A 13,797-nucleotide genomic window follows, 5' to 3' on the forward strand; every position below is an offset into this window, starting at 1 on the left:
GAATTCCATGGGCTTTGATGCGTTATGTGGGAAGAAGTCAATTGCGTGGTAAATATTTACTGAGTTGGCTGCTGGGCATTTTATTCTGATTTTTGGTAAAGAAGTCTGGGCTTCAGTGGAACCATTCCTGCTTCACTTTCGGCTCCTGTAATTTCAGTGAAGCAGCTCAACACCCCCTTATTCCATGGTTGGAACATGTAACCTGAGGTTATTCCGATCAGTCATTCCCACTCCTCTTGTCACAGTTATTGTTTCACAGGCCGGCAGTGTAATCCCTACTGGGAGTCTTCAGCTAAACACGTTAACTCACTTGCTTATATCACCTCTAACACTAGACTACTCAGAAGGTTGTAGGAGAGGAAACACAGCTTTCCTGTGGCTTTAGACATTCCTTCTCTGCAAGGGTCCTTGCAGCATTCTAATATAGCAGTAAGGCTCAGGTGCAAGAAAACAAGAGCCACGCTGCATAAGTGATGAAATAATGCTTCCTGTAAAAGCAACATATTTTGTAACAAATCCATAGACTTAGCTTCCAGGGCCTCTGCAAGGCAAATATTGGCTCTAAGAGTCACTGAATTCGGGGAAGCCAAAGCATGGCAACCTCATCAGCTATTTTGTTGATGTACAGTTCCTCTAAGCCCAGGCAGTTTACTTATCAAGGATCACTTTCATTGTAGGCAATGTTGTCTAGCAATATAGTTGACCCTTGACTATTATCAGATGGTCAGGGTAGTAGAGTTAGACAGTTGACCAATGGTCAGATTTGCATGCATTGGGGGAAATTATTTTGTTAACCTTTTATCCATAGACACTAAGTTATGGGACTTAAACAAACAAACTGTTACCAAGGAAGCAGGCTCTATATTGTCTCTAGACTTTGACTTGAAAGGATATGTCACAGGATACTTTGTAGCCATATCCCTGCTATAAGAGAGGAGGCTGTCTGAGAATGGACCTAAGCCAGAAACAGAGCTTGGCAAGTGGGGAGGAATAACCTGGTCCTGGTGGTTTTAATAAATAAGGACTAAAAGCTATACTATCAAGGCTTTTTCTGTCATTTAAGTCAATAACTTTGTTTTAAGCCACTGAGTAGTTGTTACTACTCACATTTGGTAGTAAAACTCAAAATAAAGTTGAATAAAAGTCAGAAGAGCTAGAAAATCTTATCTTCAGTGGTATTAGAACTGGATACCATTTGATTACATGTATTCACTTATTGCTTTATTCAACAACTAGGTACTAAATATTGTGTGCCGAAGAAAAAAAGCCTTTGAATTTTAGAATGCAGAAATGATCAGGATGCGGCACCTGGATGGTTCAGTCTGTTAAGCATCTAACTCTTGATTCCAGCTCAGGTCATGATCTCACAGATGATGAGTTTGAGCCCTATGTTGGGCTCCTTGCTGACAGTGCAGAGCCTGTTTGAGATTCTCTCTCTGTGCCCCTCTCATGCTTGTGGTCTCTCTCTCAAAATAATTAAAATAAAAACCTTAAAAAATCATTAAAATGACCAGGTTAAAGTAACTTGACAAAATACTTCTGTGAGAAGCAGGAGACCCAGTGCTTAGTCTCTGTGAGTTGTTGAATGAGGACATTAGCTTTGTGCTCTTTAACCCATCACAGATTGAGAGATCATGTCTGCAAAGCTCTTGGCATCAGGGCTGTTCCACTGACCAACTCCAGGGGTGGCTTTCACATTTTGTTTCAGTGTGTAGACCTTCTGAAATTCTGTTGCACGGTGACCCTGCCTAGCACAACCTCTGCTTACCACAGGATCTACTAATTAGTGTAAGTGTTACTTTGAGCAAGTACAATTCATGCAATAGAATCAGAAAGCAATTGTCTTACTCTATTTGGGCTCCTATAACACACTATCATAGACTAGGAGGCTTAAAACCACAGAAGTCTATTTCTCATGTTTCTGGAGGCTGGGAATTACAAAATTAAGGTGCTGGCAGGTTTGCAAGTGAGCTGTTGCATCCTGGTTCACAGACCTTTTCACTGTGTTCTCATATGACAGAAGGGGTGAGGGATCATTGGGGCCTTCTTTCATAAGGGTACTAATCCCATTCATGGGGGATGTACCCTTATGACCTAATTGCATTCCAAAGTCCCCCACCTCCTAATGTCAGCACTTCAGGGATTAGTTATCAATACATGATGGCGGTGGGGGACACAAAAATTCAATCTATTGTAGAAATTTTACTTTTATCTTCCTTTCTCTTTTAAATTTCATTCCCTGGGAATATTTTCCTTCAACTCTTGAGAAAGTCAGGAAGGTGCTCAACTTTTCTGGTTATTAGTATGTGACATAAATTGTACTGGTCGAGAAATTAAATTGCCTAATTCTATACTGTTGTCAAAACTTCACCCTTGAGTTAAAAGTCAAAACTGCCCTTGAGCTCAAACTTTGTATTGGCTGGCTGCATGTAGTTATTAAGGGACTGTATGGACAGATTCTTTTCTTTCTCCATGCATCATATTTTCTATCTTTCTGCCTGTTAACCATGATTTCTGATTCCTCTGGGATTGGAGTGGAATGGAGGGCTTATGATGATGTAAGAAATGGCAGTAAAGTTTTCCTTTCTCTGGTACTACAAAAACTGCCTTCATGTTCTCTGAACTTGGTGAGTGTTAAAGTGTGACTGTGGGACTTGTGAGTTCTTCAGAGACTCTGCATTTTCTGGAGACCTCTTACCTAGAGTTATCTTGACAAGGGAAGGTGCCCCTTTATTGCAGCTTGCCTCTTAACCAATACCTTTTCCAGCCGCTGATAATTCAACCATTCCCATCTGGCTACTTTTCTGCCAAGGATCCTTTATCTTTCCAGTCTCCTCTCTTAGACATGAACTAAAATGTCCTCACTCTAGTGCTCTTTACATAGCTCCCAGAAAACCCTCCAGAGTCATTCATTCCGATGCATTCTAGGTGGTAGGATAAATCCCCTATTTGCTACCTCACCTTTGCTCTGCCGTCAAAATTTCTGGCCTTAGATTTCTCAAGTGTGAGTCAGACATCAAATCCATTTACCTCCCATTCTGAGATAGCAGTTATTAGATTTTCTGAGAGGTTCTTTGGAAGCTTTTTCACTAGATTTAAGACCAGGAAAGACAACTTCCCCTACATGTATTTTTAGGGAAGATTAGGGTCCACAACATTCAAATTGTTAAACTTTTTTTGATAGCATTATCTTCTCTCTTGGCTTTTTATACCCTGAATGGGTAAGGGGTTTAAGAGCTGTCTGGCTGGTTTCCTGATTCCTTTTTTTTTTTTTTTTAAATCAACTTTAATGAGATATAATTTGGATGATAAAACGCACTTTAAGTATACAGTTCAGTGAATTTTGACAAATGGATCCACTCCTGTAACTTCCTTCATAATACATAGAATATTTAAATCACCCCCAAACGTTCTCTCATGCCCTGGTGAAGTTAATTCATCTTCCTAACTCTGAACTTAGGCAACCAATGATCCACTTTTGACACTATAGTTTAGCCCTTTCTGCATTTCCCTATAATTGGAATTCTACAATATCTTCTCTTGCTGGAGATATTTTTGAGATTCAACCACATGAGTTCATTTTTTTTTCTCCTGAATAGTATTGCATTGTAAGGTTATACCAGTTTTTGTTCATCCACTCCTGTTTAATGGCCTTGTTGGTTGCTTCTAGTTTGGGCTATTGCAAAGTTGCTATGGCACAAAGGTAGACCTCCTCAGTATGTGGTGCATTCTAGTTTTTTTTTTTTTTAATTTTTTAACGTTTTTTTATTTTATTTTTGAGACAGAGAGAGACAGAGTATGAACAGGGGAGGGGCAGAGAGAGAGGGAGACACAGAATCTGAAATGGGCTCCAGGCTCTGAGCTGTCAGCACAGAGCCCGACGCGGGGCTCGAACTCACGGACCGTGAGATCATGACCTGAGCCGAAGTCAGACGCTCAACCGACTGAGCCACCCAGGCGCCCCAATTCTAGTTTATTTAAGTTTTTGTTTAAAATTTTGCAATTTTTATATTGTCACAGAAAATAAAATGTAAGTTAATAAGGCATTTAAATGGTTAATATTTCATTGATTCATGTGCTGTCATGTTTTATACCCTTTGCAGCCCAGGCAATTATATATTTGTCACCCTTGTGATATTGGGCTATTAGCTATGAAAGTACCTTTATAACCTTCTGGGAACACCCTGGGATGTGTACCTTTTTAACTTGCATGCAGATTTTGATGTAGCCCTTCACACAACAACTTGATAAAGATGAACCACCAACCCTTGAAAGCATTGAACACTTGAATGCATGGGTATTTCCAGTCTGTTCCTATAGCTGTCTGGCTATGATTCTTCTTAATCCTGCAATTCTGGAGTTGTCATTGGTATTGGTTATCTTGGACTAAGCTTCTTAGTTCTCCTTCAAGGATTTGACTCAGAACTGCCCTACACATAGCCATGTAGGGTAGGTTACTATCCTCTGGCTCAGTCCAGATTCTAAATCTTACTTGGTCTCCAAAGAGGTGGGTGTTCAGATGTAGACACTAGCAATCATATCAGAAAAAAATGGAAGGAAATGGACAGTTAGCATAATAGTATTAAATATACATAAGATTGCTGTCTTCAACTACTTGAAAGCCTGATGAGAAAGAATAAGTTAAGTTCCCCTACCCTTTAGGGGAGAATTCCCAAGTGCAGAAACTAGGGTCACTGGATAGAAGATATAGGAATTGCATTTTCCCAGCTAAAAATTGGATGGGCTATGATTAAAAAGTCATCATGTATGTCATTGCAAGTGTTTTGAAGTTTGATACCTGGTCAGGGTGATTAAAGGGGATGGGTTACATAAGCTTAAATTTCATTTCATTCCTGACATTTTTGTGAACCTATGAAACATTTTTTTTTATGAATGTCTTTTGGGAAACTATTCAGACCTATTACTGGCTATTATCTTTAATTTCTCAACTTCTAGGAAGAGAATGGTAGAACGCTGGCAGAACCAAAAAGGTGAAGAGTTGGGGTACCTGATGGGAATGTTATAAGAAAAGGAAATGCACGAACTTTAAGAGTAAAAGTCGCTATGAGTAGATGGTTTCCTGTCTTAGAGTGATGAGGTGGGCAGGTCAAAAAAACAACCAACCAACTACACAAACTTTAGAATATGTTGCATGATTTCTTACCTTAGATCTGTGGAACAGTTAGCTATATGGAGTACTACTAATGCAGCCTGCTGGCTTTTACCAAAAGACATGAGATTGGTATCTCTCCTAATTTTTATCTTATATTGGTAAACCAAGGGCATCCTTTTCATTAAAATGCAGAGTTTAAATCTCTTATTAGCTATCCTATAAAATTTTGATAGCAAGAGTGAAAAATTTCATGTTCTTACCTAGAGAGCTCCAGGCTAATCAGATTCTAGGGAAATGTGTACTAACCTTGACTTGATGATCAAGATACAGTCACTAAATTGCTTTAGTAGAATAAAACAGCTTTCTTTTCTTTCCTATGATATTCCCAGATCAATTTTTTTGAAGCTTCATTAACTGGTTTTACATTGTTACAGTAACTTGACAGAGTTGGTATACAAATGCTTATTTAACAATAGAACACAGTTCAGTATAATTCTTAAAAAATCACTTTTCAGGATCTACATGTTGTACTTGACTTTTCTTAAAAAAAATTAGTGTATTTTCCCCGATTACAGTGATATCTATTTTCTAGTTAACCCAATTGTGCTTTCTGTTCTAAGTGCTGCTTTATGGGTACTTATTTTTTTGTTTTAAAGGATAACATTTTCCTAATCAGCTGAGTTTGGAATTTCATAGTTAGTATGCACCTCAGCACAATTTTGTAGGCATAGCTAATTAATAAAATTAGTGGTTGGTCTTTCTAATTCTGATATTTTACATGAGGGTGAGTTTCATTAGCAGGATATCTTCAAGCATGGTACATAAAGAACTCTGCCAAATGATGCATTAGAGAATCAAGTATTAGCTAACAAATCATGTAATGATCCCTCCTGGACTTCATCAATGGTGCAAAGACACACTGGGGCGGCGAGCACATGGGGACAGTGAGATGTTTTCAATAGAAAAAAGGTAAACATTCATTCTGTTGAGCACCACAGACAGGTTGGACAATAGGATAAAAGCTGTTCCTGGGCTTTCACCCAAAGTGGTATCAGGTAAAGAATTACAACAGTGGCACTATATGTGTTCATGGTAAACCACACACACACACACACACACACACACACACACACACACACACACACAAATTCATCTCAGATGATTGTAATAAAATTTGGCCAATTTACATGTCAGTTTGAAAAAAAACATTAAAGAATAAAAGCTGGTCATAAACAGAAGCTTACATTAGCCTAAAGATGTTTTAGTTGCTAACACTACTCATTTTTCCCAAAAGCCCCTTAGTAATTAAATAATAAACTCTACTGAAAGGATGGATATCTCTCCTATAGGATTAGGATTTCATGTGGGTAGGGGCTGTGTCTCATTTGCCTTTCCAGTTTCTTGGGAGGGAGGCAGGGCAGAAGCTTGCATTTCACAGGTTATAAAATGAATCCCAGGTTGTGACTCAAGAGCTACTGCTGTGGTAGGTGTAGATGGGAATACAGGGGAGAGCCCAGATCCTTACCAGAGGTGGAACTCAGGTTTGGGTACTTGGTTCATCTGGTTCTGGAATAGAGCTGAATATAGCCAAGCGTATTTTAAATTCCTAGATGACAGTTTTAAAAAATAGTTACTTTGAGAAAGAGAGTGAGAACGTGTGAGTGGGTGGGAAAGGGGTGTATAGAGACAGCGGGAGAAAGAATCCCAAGCTGGCTCTGCACTGTCAGCACATAGCCCAGTGTGAGGTTTGATCTCATGAACAGGAAGATCATGACCTGAGCCCATATCAAGAGTGGGACACTTAACTGAGCCACCCAGGCGCCCCACCTCTAGATGATACTTCTATCCAGTATGAAAATTATTTATTGAATCTTTGTTTTAGAGATAAAGAATTAGATTGGGCTTATACTGGGCTTGTTTTAGGGGTATGTGTGTATATGTGTATGGTAGAAACATACAAAACAAAAGGAAAAATAAAAGGATGTATTATGTGTGTTTTAAAAAGCATTTTCTCCTGGGGCACCTGGGTGGATCAGTCAGTTGAGTGTCCAACTTCCTCTCAGGTCATGATCTCATGGTTCATGGGTTTGAGCCCCACGTTGGGCTCTGTGCTGACAGCTCAGAGCCTGGAGCCTGCTTTAGATTCTGTGTCTCCCTCCCTCTCTCTCCCCCTCCCCCACTCATTCTGTCTCTGTCTTTCAAAAATAAATAAATGTTAAAAAATAAAAAAAAACATTTTCTCCTAATTTTCAACTGATAAATGTACCAATATGCATTGTAATCCAAAAGCTAGAATCTGGTGTTCTGTTTGTTGTTTCAATCAAAAGGTTCATATTTCAAAGGGAATTTTCTCCTTCCTTACTCCATAATACCTTCTGAGGCACTCATTCTTTGAACAAAATGTCTTTTTGAATCTTCTCACTGAATATTAATTCTTCTTAAAAAGTAAATTTCAATTTTCAGAGTAATTTAACTGGAATCCCTAACAAGTTGTAACTCTGATGGGCTTTAAATATATCAAAAATATTTCTGTGAAGCATATTACATTTCACATGAGACATTATCTCAGAAATAACCCCATGAACCTTAAATTAGATATTAATTATGTGGGATAGGATTTGTGTCTAATTTATCTGAGGATGTCTACAAGATCATTTGGGATAAAGGCCCTTTTCAATTTGATAGCTTGTTTAGGGATTCTATCAATGCAAAGAATGTGAATGTTAAGACCATTTTCCTAGAATTTATTCCTTTATGCATAAAGGACTGTGATTTAATACCAAAAAATGGTAGAAAAAAACCTGATATGTTTAATAGCTTGCTCTTATTCAACAATAGACCACTTTTTAAAAGGTGTTTGGTATAACAAAGGCCTGTTCTTTGGGAAACCTTTGTATCAATGAGGTTAGTGGGAGAACTAATTACCTCCTTCGTTGTGGCCTTACCAATTATCAAAAATGCAGCGTGTACTGAGGGGCACCTGGGTGGTGTAGGCGGTAAGCGACTGACTCTTGATCTCTGCTCAGGTCATGAGTTCAAGTGCTGCATTCAGCTCTGTGCTGATGGTGCAGAGCCTGTTTGGGATTCATTCTGTCTCTTCTTCTCCCTCCCTGTCCCCTGCTTGTGCTCATTTTCTCTCTCTCTCTTTCTCAAAATAAATAAATAAACTTTAAAAAATACAGTGTGTACCAAGAGAGCCTCAGATAGCTGCACCTTGAAACTGTATTCATGTCAATGGCTGAAGTGATATTTCAACTTGTGTTATTATCAGCTGTGAGGCAATCTTTGCAGCTCCTCCTATCCTCCTCTTTTCAACTTTGTCAGATTTAGAACTAATCTGCATTATGTTAGATAAAGGAGCACAAGACCACAGGGCTAGGAGAATGCTACCAGATACCCTAAGAACTCTTGACCTGTTTTTCCTGTAGTAGACAAAAGACCACATACAGTTGCTAAAGATATTTGCTGTGAAGTAATCCTAACTTCTTCCTGGTTTGAGGTGAGGCTCCCTGGGCATTTTAGCAGGCTTGGCTTGGGGCCAATGTACAGGAGGGAAAGAATAGGCGAGTCGGCCTGATTCACAGGGAATGCTAGAAAGGATGCCTTTGGCTCTTGCAGCTAATGGATCTCGAGGGAGAAGATAAAGTTTTGAAGAGAGGCAACAGTTTCGTTATTTAGTGTTGATGGAGCATGGGAAAGTTCTGACTTACATATTTTGAATACCAAGAACTGAAAGAGTAAAAGAGATACAGCATAGTAAGAAGAGACTTATGTCATTCCAGCATTAGTTTGATCTTTAGCTTTGTAATCTTGGGGAAGTACAAGCTCTAAGCTCTATTTCCTTGTCTGTTAAATGAGTGCTGGTCTGTGTCAGTGGTTTTGATGTCCTAGGGGTATTTTAGAAATCTCTGGGGATGTTAGTTAATTGTCAAAATGATTGGGGGAACTCAACTCACATTTATTAGGTGGAAATCAGATAGACCTAAAGTTCTGAAATGCATAAAAAGATCCTTGCACAACAAAAAAATTGTCCTGTATCCAGTATGACTTCTGAATGTCACAGGGAACATTCATATAGGTAAATAAAACTGGCTTATAATTTTCTGAGTCTATAAATTAACTCATTTTATGTGTATAATGAATTATTTTCTGTTTGGTTTTAAGAAATATAAATACAAAAGTTAACAGATGTTATATTTTGCAGGAATCAGTGTGTGTATATTAGAAGAGAATTTTAATTCATTTTCTTTGGGATTTTCAGAGGGTTGTTCACCATCTAGGAAATGATGTTCCTACAGGATGCTCCTCATGGAATTTCAGTTGCTAATAACTGTTATGTCAGTCTGCATTTGTAGCAGTGACAGTCACAGTGATTTATGTAGTTTGTGTCTACGTTTGTTGTGTTTCCTATTGCAGTTGTACTGAAGTATCTACACTTTGGAATACATGCTTAATTTTAAATTTCCTTATTCTCCTTTTTATTACATTTCAATTTTAGAATAATAAAGGGGCTATCACTAAATAGTTGATACAATAGGTGTTAGATCAGATGGGATTAAGAAGCACTGGATTAGCTCACCTACCAAATTGCTTCCGTTGTTACCAACCTGTATCCCTAAATAATCTGACTATAGCATGTGCTTCTGATCAATAGATGTCTAAACTTATTTGTCCTATTCTAGTGGGAAAAGATAGTTTCATGGAAAGGACCAAGAGAATAATGAAGGAAATGACTTTGGAACTTGGGGTGGAACTTGGGGTAGAACTTGTTCTCCTTTCCTTGTATTACATAAATTTTAAAATTTCTGTGATATGCCTGCTACCTGTTGCTAGAGTTTAAGATAAAGTAACATGTGGTATTTGAATATGATTATTGAATATATCACTAGGAAAATACCAAAGTTTTTACGTTTCTTAGGCATTTATCTTATTCACACACACATGACAAGTTCAGCCTTCTAAATACATTACTTCTAATCTGGTAAACTGTCACTTCAAGCCTAATACAATTATTGGAATAATTATCTGAAACTTAAAATGTTAATGTCACGTATGAATATAAATTATTTTTTTGGAATTACAGAAGAAATATTCTATTAAAGCTATTTCAGATTAGAGAAGTTAATATTTTCTCATGCTTCATGTCTGTTTAAACATCATTTTCTAGGGGAGGTCTTCTCTAACCATTCTATGAAAATTAGGTTTTTCATGCCATTATTTTTTAGAACTTTTTATTTTGAACTAATTCTAGATGTAACAGTTTAACAGATAAAACAGATTTTGCACTTGCCCTTTAACTAGCTTCTCCCAATATTAAGGTTTAATATAACCGTGGTGCATTGATTAAAATAATAAATTGATGTGCTAATCAGTAAACTATAGACACATTTGGATTTCCCATTTTTCCACTAATGTCTTTATTCTGTTTCAGATTTCAGTTCAGGATCGCATATTGCATTTAGTTGTCATAACTCTAGTTGCTTTGGACCTGTGACAGTTTGTCTTTCCTTGTTTTTCATAGTCTTGACACTTTATTTTATTTTTAATATAATTTATTATCAAATTGGCTAACATGGAGTGTGTAAAGTTTGCTCTTGGTTTTGGGGTAGATTCCTGTGTTTCATTGCTTACATACAATACCCAGTGCTCATTCCAACATGTGCTCTCCTCAATGGCCATCACCCATTTTCCCCTCACCCCAATCCCCCATCAACCCTCAATTTGTTCTCTGCTTTTAAGAGTCTCTTATGGTTTGCCTTCCTCCCTCTTTGTAACTATTTTTTTTTCCCTTCCTTTCTCCCATGGTCTTTGAGCAACATGTTAAGTTGCTCAAGATCCACATATGAGTGAAAACATAGGATATCTGTCTTTCTCTGACTGGCCTATTTCACTCAGTATAATACCTTCCAGCTCTATCCGCATTGCTGCAAATGGCCGTATTTCATTCTTTCTCATTGCCAAGTAGTATTCCATTATACACACACACACACACACACACACACACACACACACACACACACATACACACACACACACACACACACACACACACACACTACATCTTCTTTATCCATTCATCAGTTGATGGACATTTAGGCTCTTTCCATAATTTGGCTATTGTTGGAAGTGCTGCTATAAACACTGGGGTACATGTACCCCTGTGAATCAGCACTCCTGTATCCTTTGGATAAATTCCTAGTAGTGCTATTGCTGGGTCGTAGGGTACTTTTTTTTTTTTTCTTGAGGAACGTCCACTCTGTTTTCCAGAGTGGCTGCACCAGTTTGCATTCCCTCCAACAGGGCAAGAGGGTTCCCATTTCTCCACATCCTTGCCAACATCTGTTGTTTCCTGAGTTGTTAATTTAGCCACTCTGACCGGCGTGAGGTGCTATCTCAGTATGGTTTTGATTTGTATTTCCCTGATGATGAGTGATGCTGAGCATCTTTTCATGTGTCTGTTGGCCATCTGGATGTCTTCTTTGGAAAAAAGTCTATTCATGTCTTTTGCCCATTTCTTCATTGGATTATTTTTCAGATGTTGAGTTTGGTAAATTCTTTGTAGATTTTGGATACTAACCCTTTATCCAATGTCATTTGCAAATATCTTTTCCCTTCTGTTGGTTGCCTTTTAGTTTTGTTGACTGTTTCCTTTGCAGTGCAGAAGCTTTTTATCTTCATGAGGTCCCAATAGTTCATTTTTGCTTTTAATTCCCTTGCCTTTGGAGATGTGTTGAGTAAGAAATTGCTGCAGCTGAGGTCACAGAGGTTGTTGCCTGCTTTCTCCACTAGGGCTGTGATGGTTTCCTGTCTCACATTTAGTTCTTTCATCCATTTTGAGTTTATTTGTGTGAATGGTGTAAGAAAGTGGTCTAGTTTCATTCTTCTGCATGTTGCTGTCCAGTTCTCCCAGCACCATTTGCTAAAGAGACTTTTTTCCATTGGATATTCTTTCCTGCTTTGTCAACGATTCATTGGCCATACATTTGGGGGGGTCTAATTCTAAGTTTTCTATTCCATTCCAGTGGCCTGTCTTTGTGCCAATACCATACTGTCTTGATGATTACAGCTTTGTAGTAGAGGCTAAAGTCTGGGATTGTGATGCCTCCTGCTTTGGTTTCCTTCTTCAATGTTACTTTGGCTATTGTGGGTCTTTTGTGGTTCCTTACAAATTTTAGGATTGTTTGTTCTAGCTTCGAGAAGAATGCTGGTGCAATTTTTATTGGGATTGCATTGAATGTATAGATTGCTTTGGGTATTATTGACATTTTAACAATATTTATTCTTCCAATCCATGAGCATAGAAGTTTTTTCATTTGTGTCTTCTTCAATTTCCTTCATAAGTTTTCTATAGTTTTCAGCATACAGATCTTTTATACCTTTGGTTAGGTTTATTTCTAGGTATTTTATGGTTCTTGGTGCAATTGTAAATGGGATCAGTTTCTTGATTTCTCTTCCTGTTGCTTCATTATTGGTGTATAAAAATTCAACCAATTTCTGTACATTGATTTTGTACCTTGAGACTTTGCTTAATTCATGTATCAGTTCTAACAGCCTTTTGGTGGAGTCTTTTGGGGTTTCCATGTAAAGTTTGACTTCTTTGCCAATTTTGATGCCTTTTATCTTGTTTTGTTGTCTGATTGCTGATGCTAGGACTTCCAACACTATGTTAAACAACAGTGGTGAGAGTGGACATCCCTGTCATGTACCTGATCTTAGGGGGAAAGCTCTCAGTTTTTCCCCATTGAGGATGATATTAGCTGTGGCCTTTCATATATGTGGCTTTTATGATATTTAGTTATGTTTCTTCTATCCCAACTTTCTTGGGTTTTTTTTTTATTAAGAAAGGATGCTGTATTTTGTCAAATGCTTTTTTTGCATCTATTGACAGGGCTATATGGTTCTTAACCTTTCTTCTATTAATGTGATATATCACGTTGATTGATTTGTGAGTATTGAAACAGGCCTGTAGCCCAGGAATGAATCCCATTTGATCATGGTGAACAATTCTTTTCATATGCTTTTGAATTTGATTTGCTAATATCTTGTTGAGAATTTTCACATCCATATTTATCAGGGGTATTGGCCTGTAATTCTCCTTTTTAGTGAGGTCTCTCTCTGGTTTTGAAATCAAGGTAATGCTGACTTGATAGAATGAGTCTGGAATTTTTCCTTCCATTTCTGTTTTTTGGAACAGCTTGAGAAGAATAGGTATTAAGTCTGCTTTAAATGTCTGGTATAATTCCCCTGCAAAGTCATCTGGTCCAGGACTCTTATTTGTTGGAGATTTCTGGTAACTGATTCATTTCTTCACTAGTTATGGGTCTGTTCAAATTTTCTATTTCTTATCATTTTAGTTTTGATAGTGGGTGTCTAGGAATTTGTCCATTTGTTCTAGGTTGTCCAGTTTGTTGGCATATCATTTTTCATAGTATTCTCTGATAATTGCTTGTATTTCTGAGGGATTGGTTGTGATAAACCCACTTTCATTTGTGATTTTATATATTTGGATCCTCTTTTTTCTTTTTGAGAAGTCTGGCTAGGGAGTTATCAATTTTGTTTATTTTTTCAAAAAACCAGCTCTTAGTTTCATTGATATGTTCCACTGGTTTATTAGAATTTTATATTGTTTATTTCTGCCCTGATCTTTATCATTTCTCTTCTTCTGCTGGCTTTGGGGTTTCTTT

Source organism: Lynx rufus, unplaced genomic scaffold, assembly GCF_022079265.1.
Source record: "Lynx rufus isolate CCGP_SWC_20201006 ecotype Redwood Valley unplaced genomic scaffold, mLynRuf1.p SCAF_13, whole genome shotgun sequence".
Classification (NCBI taxonomy): Eukaryota; Metazoa; Chordata; class Mammalia; order Carnivora; family Felidae; genus Lynx; species Lynx rufus.